Source organism: Glycine soja, chromosome 3 (genome assembly GCF_004193775.1).
Source record: "Glycine soja cultivar W05 chromosome 3, ASM419377v2, whole genome shotgun sequence".
Taxonomy (NCBI): Eukaryota; Viridiplantae; Streptophyta; class Magnoliopsida; order Fabales; family Fabaceae; genus Glycine; species Glycine soja.
The window spans coordinates 38,275,333-38,282,605 of NC_041004.1; the positions used below are offsets into that span (position 1 = coordinate 38,275,333).

General features: G+C 32.4%; 1 long non-coding RNA gene across 1 annotated transcript; it reads left to right on the forward strand.

Annotated features, from left to right (window-relative positions):
• The first annotated feature begins 527 nt into the window (after window positions 1-527).
• Window positions 528-3,283, forward strand: LOC114406815. Its single transcript, XR_003665512.1, has 2 exons — window positions 528-658; window positions 2,955-3,283. It is a non-coding gene; the product is annotated as an uncharacterized LOC114406815 (long non-coding RNA).
• Window positions 3,284-7,273: the final 3,990 nt, after the last annotated feature.

Consider the following 7,273-nt stretch of genomic DNA (forward strand, 5'->3'; position numbering starts at 1 on the left):
TTAAGAAACTTATATGAGAATATTTATCATCAATACTAAATGTCCTAAATAAAAAATAATTATGCAGTGATCGGGTAATGTACTTTTGCATAATAATGATGATCTCAGATATATAGTAAGTTTGTTTACTTTTAGAATAATAATATTAAAAGTCATTTTTGTAATTGGATGATAATATTAAATTTTATGATTAAATATTAAATATTAGATATGCCTTGTTTTTTTTTTTAATAGACCTTTCTTTTAGATTAAAAAATTTTATTGACATATTTATTTATTTTTTAAATAAAGAAAAACATTTAAGAAAAAAGATAAATTACAAACAAATTGACAAAGTAAAAATTTAACTATTAATTATTGAATACTAAAAATGATGAGATAAATAAAGATATGTACAAGAATATTGAAGAAAGCTTTAAATAAAAATATATAAAAATAATATAAAAATCTTTTATGATCATTGTTTAGATAACATTTTTTAATTGAATAATTGAGATGATTATTTTGTTTTTATAAATCCTGTGAGTATAACAGTTGTTTTACATTTGCAAAAGGACGCTCGAGTGGGTTTTGGGTTTACTCAATTTCATTTCCAAACTCGTGTTAACTGGAAAAATCTGTGGATGTGGGAGTGACTCCAAGAAATGAAAAGGCAAAGGTAAGCAACCAAAATATTCCTGACGATCTTGCTTTCTCAATTATGTCAAAACTGCCTCTAAAATCTTTGAAGCCATTTGGATGTTGTTGCAAATCATGGAGGCTTTTGTTTGAAAACCCTACAATTTTATATTTAACTATTGTTGTTCTTACGATTATAATGAAACATCTGTCCTCTTACAACACCTTGAACCATTTGTGTCGGATGATTCATATTCTGTATCGTATTGGATTTCCGGTGAAAGGTTTGAGAATAAGGTCAAATTAGATCGACCACCTCCATTTTAAGAAAATCCCAATTACATTCAGATGTTGGGTTCTGGTAGTATTAATGGCACCCTTTTTATCAAGAGTGGAACACATGTTGTATTGTGGAATCCAACAACCAAGCAATTCAAGGTCATTCCTCCTAGCCCCATTGAGTCTGTACCACCTTTTGTGAAACCTGCGATTCATCTACATGGATTGAGTTATGACCATGTTATAGATGACTATAAAGTGATTCGTCATGTAACATTTTTTGAAGTTCCGGATGATTTTATTGTTGATAGGCGAGGTATATCGAGGGAAGATTTGTCATGGGAAGATTTTCGCGATTTGTGGGAGATATATAGGCTAAGAAGTAACACTTGAGTAAACTTGATGTCCACGTGCCTCAATCTTTTCATGAAATTGTAGGTTTCCAAGTGTACATGAATGGAATGTGCCATTGGCTGGGTGAAAGTGCACCCGGAGATTGTTTGGTGTCATTTGACTTGAGGAATGAGGTGTTTCTTACAACACCTATGCCGTCAGACATGGTTGAAATTAGAACATTCATTAATTCAACATATGAGTTTAACATGGCTGACATTTGGTGGTGTTAAATGGGTCCATTGCTTTAGTATCCGATTATGTAGAGACAATTAATTTTCACATATCAATTTTGGGTTAACTGGGTGTAAAAAAAAAATGGACTAAACTTTTCATTGTTGGATCCTTATCTATGGTTGAGGATCCTATCTGAGTTGGACAAAATGACAAATTATTCTTTAGAAAAAAAGATAGTGAACTAGCTTGGTTTGATTTAAGTACCGTGATTGAGAATCTCGGTGTTAAAGGATGTACTTATTGTTGTCAAATATATGAGTGAAAATAGGTCAAGTGACCCATTGGGTGCCTGCGGCTTGGCCCGTGAAAGGCTTAGCCTGGCCTAACCTATTTATTATAAAGGGTAGACTTAGGCTTTTTAAAAAGTCTTTTTAACTAAAAAGGTCAAACTTTAGGCTTTAAAAAAAGTCTATTAAACCTCACAGGCTGACCTATTTATATAATAAATTAATAATATATAATTATATATAGGTCCATTTAGGCTTATTGACCTGTTTAGACTCGTTGGCCTAGTTAGGCCTATTGGCTTGTTTATAAGCCCTTATACAGAATAGGTCACGTAAACAAACTTTTAAATAGGTCAAACTAAGGCTTAAAAAAGAAAGGTCTGTAATAAGTAAATAGGCCTGACTTAGACTTTGGAAATTATGATGTAGGTTAGACTCAAATTTAGTAATTATGATATTGGATAGGTTCAGACTTAGTAATTATTATGTAGGTCAAGCTCAGACCCGTTAAAGCCTGATCTCATTGACCTAACTTGTTTCCACCCCTAGTTAGATAGGAATTTACAAGGAAAGCCTTCTTCTAATTGGAGGAATAAATAATTAATTAATTTTCTTATTGTCACCCAAGAGGTTTATGATTGAATGTGGTTATCAAGATTTTATATTCAACGTGTTTGGAACCGCGGTGTAAAATCATGGTAACCTTAAAACTACTCTCTAGTGTTGTGGGAAATCTTGGTGGGACTCTATGATTTTTGATTCCTTACCATCAATCCAAACACCCTGATTGTATGCAAAGTAGCTTGGGAATTATTCATATCAAAATTATTGCTAAGTATACGACAAATTATGAAACCATTTGCCAATATGAATTTCGATTTATCAATTTTGTTTTGAAGTTTAGTCTCTTTCTATTTACAAACCGATCTAGTTTCTAATTCAATTGGAAGAATATTTTTTGCCTTTATGTTTAGGGTACTTGATGATCTAATGGGCAACATATTTTTTTGTGAACTTCATAATCTGCGACTATGATTAACTTTGCACTTTTTATTAATTTGAATTCCATTTGTATTTTCTCAAATAAAAAAGAAGCTGTCTTAATTTTATTGATAAGACCGAAGTCAATAGGTGTCTTAAAGTACCACCTAGAGTGTTCCTTATACTGTTAGTTCTGTTCTGCATGCTCTCTGAACTCAGGCTTAGACGGTGATGGAAAGACAAGGCTGGTTTTCCTCATCCTCCCCTATCAGGATGCACGAGGATCTGAGTCTTCATACCAACCTCAAACTTTAGGAAGTTACAACTTACAAGCAAAGGAAAGAAACCTGGTTGGCTGGTTCAGCAGGATCCAGGGGTCTGAACTTCAGATCAATAGGATAGATATGGACGGTTCTAAAATTTATATTCTAAATAAGATTTGAAAGATGTATTATTGCATCATTATTGTATATTAAGATATGTTAAAGCATACTAAATGATTTTTTTTTAGTTTATACATTTCCTTATAAATCTTTTATCTTAATTTATATATACTGTAAATTAGAGTTTTGTCTCAATCTATCAAGTTTAAAAAATAGTCATATCAGAAAAACGTTTTGGTGAAGGTGGATAGTGTCATATCGGAAGGTTTGGAGAAGGACATTAAGCTATGTGCTGATGGCATTTTTTTTCCTTGTTTTGAGTAGTGTTAAATAGATGCATTGTAGTGTTACAATGCATGGAAGGTTGGGTTTTTATTGTTGATATCATTAGAGATGGGGTTTGATTATCTGTATTTTGGGGAAGGGTGTTTCTATGTTCTAAGAAAGGTGATTGCATGGAGATATAAAGTTGATCTAATGGTAAAGGGGAAAAAAAAGAAAAAGATCATAGGTTTGAATCCCTCAACTAATAATACTAACAATTAAGGTTTATTGATAAAAAAAAAAGTGATTGTGAGTTTTCATTTTATCTGATTCACTTTTTCATTATATACTTGGAGTTCAAAACACTCTTTTTTATTCTCTCTATATGTATCCACACGCAATAAAATTAAACTTTTGTATTGTTAGCAGCTGTTGTGTGTTTTGACTCCGTTTTGGAGTAGCCACTTCGATATTTTAGTGTTGTTATTGAAGCGTATTGATATGGAAATGATTATTAGTTGAAGGTTTTTTTATTTATTAGAATGTAATTGCAGGGGATGGAGTCACTGCTGTTGTCTACTTCTCAAGCTCTTTTCACAGTCAATCTTCTAAACAGTTTTCTGTTTTTTTAGAAATAAATCCTATCTACTTAAAAATACACTTACATAGAATACGCTTGTTTTTTTTTTTAAATTTCTTCTTGTAAGTTTAAACAAATTAACCTTTAGTTGATCTTCTAGATACATGTCTCAAACGGTTGTAGAAACCAAATTATTAAATGTAACAATTTAGGTGTCAGATAAAAATGGAGACAATATCAGTTATTGCTCATAACCTTTAAAGATTAATACATATTTCTAAAAAACATTCTCTCTTTTCATTTATTTGATTAACTTTAGAGTGCATCGGCCGAATCAATGGTTTCTTTCTTTTAAGACGCATCAATACAAGACTTGAAGAAAACAAAGCATCAATACAAAATAAAGAACCTACCGATGATCTATTGATAAACACCATCACGCGGACATTAGGAAAAACACACAACATACTACAAACATGTTGATAGATATACGATCAACATAACTAGGCAAAATCAATATGATACAAATATCAATAAAAATTATTGCAACTGCTAACACTGAATTAGCCGAATTTTACTTTTCTAACTTAACACATTTTGACTACAAGCTAAGATCTATCCAATGTCAACTTTTCACGGAAGTGTGCATAACAGGTAGAGGCTGCAGCCCTAGTTTCAAGCTCCAAATCCTGCATTATTTACCGATTACCACGCCTTAAGGCTTAAACACCCTTCAAAAAATTGGGCAATCCTGTTGCGCTACTTTAGCTTGGGTTTCAGGATCGGCCGTATTATTGAAGTATCTAACCTTGAGGTCAAAGATCTGAATTCCATTTCAAAAGATCAAAAGATCTTCTCTACCTTGTGCTTTGATCTCTTCTCGAGCCATAACCAATATACACTTTGGTATCTTCCCAAAACAATTATCTAAACAGATAAAAATACAAAAAACAAAAGATGATTTTATACAGCTGCATACTGTCTAATAAATTCTGAGTGTGCAATAGTAAACCCCAATACTTTAAGGTCAATGAGCAATAAAAGAGACATGCTTGTGTCTTTCATGCATGATAAAAATATCACATCATCTTACACAAGGAAACAACAATTCCTTCATGCTCCCAATGAATGATGAAACAAAGTTCTTTGTTACCAACATAGTTCAACTAGCATACAAAATGTATAAGAGAACTTGGTCTACTCTCTACTTATTTAAAGTGGCAGCAGAAATCCAAATCATGCTTTTTAACTAAATGTCTCAATCACCACTATGTTCATTCAAGATATCAGTACCCTTTATAGAGGCAGAGGGAATTTTGGGGATTCTTTCATGAAATGTGCTTTAGCAATAACATAATGCAAAAGGCTAAAAGAGCATACAATGTGTAACTTGTCAGAGTTATTTTGTTTTTCAATGCCATGTATATAAATGCGTATAAATAGCACTGCAGAAAATGTGAACTATACAATCAGGAAAGAGAACCTACAGAATCAATTTGTCTCCGGAGCAATTTCAGTATTTCAATTACCAACATAGTTCAACTAGCATACAAAATGTATAAGAGAACTTGGTCTACTCTCTACTTATTTAAAGTGGCAGCAGAAATCCAAATCATGCTTTTTAACTAAATGTCTCAATCACCACTATGTTCATTCAAGATATCAGTACCCTTTATAGAGGCAGAGGGAATTTTGGGGATTCTTTCATGAAATGTGCTTTAGCAATAACATAATGCAAAAGGCTAAAAGAGCATACAATGTGTAACTTGTCAGAGTTATTTTGTTTTTCAATGCCATGTATATAAATGCGTATAAAGAGCACTGCAGAAAATGTGAACTATACAATCAGGAAAGAGAACCTACAGAATCAATTTGTCTCCGGAGCAATTTCAGTATTTCAATGACATCTATGTCTATGTTCTCTTTCCCGAATAGAGTAAAATGCAAAGTGATCTGCATTAAGAAGGTTAGCTGAGTCAATTCAAAGGGAGCGAAAAAAATCCATACTTACTTGACCCACTAATTCACAAATAATTTACATGTTTCCCAACTATTAAATTTTTATATTAGCATTTGAGCTATTTTAAACTTTTTTTTTCTTGAACAAAAATGTTAATGTCAATTTATTCTTGTTACAGAAACAATTCACCATAATTCAGCTTCTTGTGGGTGTGAGAAAACTGTGGAAATGTTCCATATACAACTCAAATGGTAGAACCTGGAATGAGGAGTTTAAAATCTTTTCAAGTGGATGAAACATCTGTGTCTGAGCTAGTTAGAAGTTTTTCTAGTTCTACTTTTAGACTTGGGATCAACAATATCATTTGAAACATCATGTGCACCTCGGAGAATATATTTATCTATCTTCTATATACAAACAAGACCCTGACGATGTCAACTGACATTTCTGTGTGACGTGTCGCCCTTACAACAATCCTCATTTCCGCCCAAGAAACACAAATACGTTTTTCCTTCTCTATGTTTTTTTTTCATTTGTGCGCTGACCTCTTTCTCTCACTTCTCACTTCTTCTTCTTCTTCTTCTTTTTCTTCATCTCTTTCTCTCTCTTGAACTACAATGGTAGAAGGTGTGTTTCCTCTACAAGGTACTTCCTTTCTACTTCCTTATTGCTCATTTTTACTGTCAAACCCGGATATATTGCCCTTTTTTCTCTTTTACACCAAAGCTGCAATTTTTATTTCAAAACTCCATGAGTACGGGTTTGTTTTCTTTGTTTCTTTACTTTATGGTTTAACTTCATGAGTAGTTGTTCATAAACACACCAAAGCTGCAATTTTTATCTCAAATGCGGCTCCAATGTGACTAAAGTACATTGTGCATTTTCAGGGTACGTCTTCCCTTCTCTATGCTTTTTTTTTTTTTTTCATTTGTGGGTATGTCTTTCCTTCTGTATGCGTTTTTTATTTTGTGGCTTTTTTTGTTCTGTTGACCTTTGTGGGAATGTCTTCCCTTCCATGAGTAGCGATTCATAAAAACATCAAAGTTGCGATCTTTATCTCAAAACTCCATGAATACAAGTTTTTTTTCTTTATTTTTTTACTTTACGGTTTAACTCCATGAGTAGTTGTTCATAAACACACCAAATTTGTGATTTTTATCTCAAAACTCCATGAGTATAGGTTTTTTTCGTTTGTTCCTTTACTTTACGGTTTAACTCCATGAGTTGCGATTTATAGACACACCAAAGCTGCGATTTTTATCTCAAAACTCCATGAGTACAAATTTGTTTTCTTTGTTTCTTTACTTTACAGTTTAACTCTATGAGTAGTTGTTGAAAAACACACCAAAGC